Source organism: Carlito syrichta, unplaced genomic scaffold, assembly GCF_000164805.1.
Source record: "Carlito syrichta isolate Samal-C Ts95f unplaced genomic scaffold, Tarsius_syrichta-2.0.1 Scaffold113490, whole genome shotgun sequence".
Taxonomy (NCBI): domain Eukaryota; kingdom Metazoa; phylum Chordata; class Mammalia; order Primates; family Tarsiidae; genus Carlito; species Carlito syrichta.
In genome coordinates, this window is record NW_007057586.1 from 158,114 (window position 1) to 161,628 (window position 3,515).

Consider the following 3,515-nt stretch of genomic DNA (forward strand, 5'->3'; position numbering starts at 1 on the left):
AAAAAAAAAAAAAAAAAAAAGGCTAATATTGCTCCTGGGAAGTATTTGGGACCCATTCAGTGCTTCTCAGTCTCCCACAGGCCCCTCTTTGAAACCATCTTTGTTCTTCTTCTTTTCCCCCCTCTGCTTACAATCACCATAGAAAAATGTCTAATCCAAAATATGTACCTCAGGGGGGATGTGGCTAGCGGGGGTACATTTCTCCCCGGCAGCTCAAGCTGGATAGTTCCCACAAGTTCTCAATGCCGGTGACTCTGGGAAACATTCCAGAAGTTCAGTTAAAATGCCTGCATGAGGTCTATAGAGATTATAGACTCCACCAGGCATGATTCCCCAGGCCCAGCTGGCCCGTGTGGCATTTTCCTGCAAGTTAGAAATGCCTGCCCCCTGCAGGAGATCCAGCTTCTAGGTGGCACCGTTTGGCAAGCCAAGCACTAGCTAGGTTTTCTCCTGGGTATGCCTCATATTGATTTTCTACTTGCCATAACAATGCTGTGCAACACACCGCCCCAAAACTCATTGGCTTAAAACAGCAACAACATACTGCTCATGAGTCCGTAGGGCACCTGAGCAGCGAGGCAGCTTTGATAATCACTCAGAGCTTGCTCCAGTTTCCAGGGCCTCCTTGGTTGGGGAGACTGAGATAGCCTTATGTGGCTTCTCGTTTTGCACCCAAATAGCCAGGATTGTTTGCACAATGGAGGCAGGGGTCAGAAAGGACAAACAAGCAAAGGCACAGAAGATGGCTTGAGGTTCAGGCTCAGAACTGGTACACCATCTCTTCTGCCCCGTTCTGTCATCAGAGCAAGTGACAAGGCCAGCCCAGATTCTAGGGGAAGGGAAATGGACTCCATTCTTGATGGGAGATGCTGCAGAATCACACTGGGGAATCAGGTCCATTTTTGCAATCCATCTGCCACATGCCCCCTTGACCAGGCACTCTGGTGCAGATCCCAGCCTCCTTAAAATCCCTGGCCCTGCCTGGGTTCAGCACAACTCTGGTTACTCCTCCCCAAGTGTCCTCCAGGTGGTGTACTTCTATCTCTCTTACCTCCTCAAGGCGTTACCTGATTCCTTTCCAAATGCTCAGTTCAGTGGGCAGCAGTGGTCTGTACCTGCCTAGTAACCAGTCTCAACCTTCTGCTGGAAAAAGCTGCTGCTGACTTTTCCTTTGGTAAAATTATCCCTCCCAAGCCCCGGAGCTGTGCTGATTGGATAAGGATGGCCACAAGACTCTGGGTGACTCAGAGTCAATCCAAGACTCAAGCTGGAACTGTTTGAAAAGGGAGGCTCCCTTTCCTCTGGAGTTGCTGGGAATATAGAAGTTGGAAGCCTGGAGGGGATGAAAGGACCACCACGTGGAGGGTGCCTGCCTGGGTGTAAAGCCAATAAAAGTGAGAAACAAAAGGAGAGGAGATCACCATATACATCTCTCTGTCTCTGGATCCAATCATACCTGAAGTAGACACCTGGACTTGTCAGTCTTGAAGCCAACAAATTCCACCTCCATTTTTAAATTTGTAAACTTTAATTTCTTGGCTTAGGCTGTTTCGAATGGGTTTCTGTTACTTGCAACCCCAGGAAGGTTGACTAATAGACCCATCAACAGATGCTTATAGATGTTCAGTCTTTTTAACACACTCACTGTGCTCTCTTCATTCATACATTCATTGGCCAGTGCTTTCCAACTGCCTACTATGTGCTAGGCACAATGGTGGGTGCAAACATCTTATGGGTCAACATCTCTGAGTTTGGTCTCCTGGGGTTATATCTTTTGGTGGTTCTACCCCACAGTCAGGGCAAAGCTCTGTCTGTGAGCCAGCATGTGCACCCCTCAGTTCCTCATCAAATGACTAGGTGTAAATGCAGACACTTATGTCCCAGGAATTCATTTATCTCTCAATAATACTAACGAAATTACACACTGCCTTTCCAGATAATATCAGTTCATGTTTACTAGGTAGTGTGCTCCTTGTTTTTACATATTTCATTTCATTTTGTTTTCACAAGAACCATCTGAGGTGGGCTTTACTACATCCTTTTTACGAATAAAAGTCTGAAACTCAGGAAAGTTATGTGACTTTCTGTGTCTAAAGCCCAAGACTGTCTAAAGTCAAAAGCTCATCTGCTGAATGGAAATATCTTCTTTTTTATGTATCAGTGTTCCAAGGGCCACAAATGCTGGTGACTTAACTTAAAGCTCTTAACACCTTTCTTGACGCCTCCTATTCCTCTCTGAATCTGCTAGGTCTACCATAATAAAATAGTGCAGACTTGGTAGTTTAAGCAACAGAAATGTATTTTCCCAAGGTTTTGGAAGCTGAAAGTCCAAGATCAAAGTGTCAGTTTTGGTTTCTCCTGAGGCCATTTTCCTTGATTTGCAGATGCTGTCTTCTCTCCTCATTTGATCTTTCTGTGTGTGTGTGTGTGTGTGTGTGTGTGTGTGTGTGTGTGTGCATTCCTCTTCTTTTTTCTTTTTTTCAGAGTCAGGGCCTTGTTCTGTTACCCAGGCTGGAGTGCAGTGACACAATCATAGCTCACTGCAGCCTTGAGCTCCTGGGCTCAAGTGATCCTCCTGCCTCAGCCTCCCGAGTAGCAGGTACTAGAGGCTCAAGCCACTGCTCCCAGCTAATTTTTACTTTTTTTTTTTTTTTTTTTTAAGCAACAGGGGTCTCACTTGGTTCTTGGTTGCCCAGGCTGGTTTTGAACTCCTGGCTTCAAGTGATCCTCCCACCTTGACCTCCCAAAGTGCAAGAATTACAAGCGTGAGCCACCATGCCCAGCTTTTCTTTTCTTTTTTTTTTTTTCTTTTTGAGTTGGAGTCTTACTCCTTTACCCAGGCTACAGTGCAGTGGCTTGAACACTCACAGCCACCACAGCATTGACCTACTAGGATCCGGTCATCCTTTTGCCTCAGCCTTCCAAGTAGCCAGAACTACAGATGCACACTACCACGCCTGGCTATTTTTTATTTTATTGTAGAGACACAGCCTCGCCAAGTTGCCCGGGCTGGTCTTGAACCCGTGGGCTCAGGCAATCCACTAGCATCGGCCTCCCAAAGTGCTGGGATTAAAGGCTGAGCCACCGAGCCCAGCCTTCTTTCTCTTATAAGGACACCAGTTTTGTTAGATTAGAGCCCTTCCATATGACTTCACTGAATGTTAATTACCTCTTTAAAGACTATTTCCAAATACACTCACATTCTAAGGTACTGGAGGTTAGGACACAATTGAGTCCATAACACTTTCTTATCAAATGCCAAGAATCTAATAATCCTAGTCCCAAGGAGGCGTCAAAAATCTCTGGATGAGCTGATGCTTCACAGAGAAAAGATCCTATCAGGCAAGATTCCCCTATCCCACCCTCCTTCTGCAAGCTTCTCTGTACCCCCCCCCCCCCATCCTCACTGGGCATTCAGGCATCCCTCTCCACTCCTTCAGTTAAGAACTGGTTCCCAGCCGGGCTCGGTGGCTCAGCCTGTAATTCCGCGCCTTTGGGAGACTGAGGTGAGTGGA

General features: G+C 46.6%; 1 protein-coding gene across 1 annotated transcript in view; it reads left to right on the forward strand.

Moving 5' to 3' along the window:
* KDELR2 (KDEL endoplasmic reticulum protein retention receptor 2) overlaps positions 1-3,515 on the forward strand; it is a 41,671-nt gene that overhangs the window by 1,151 nt on the left and 37,005 nt on the right. The window lies entirely within an intron of this gene.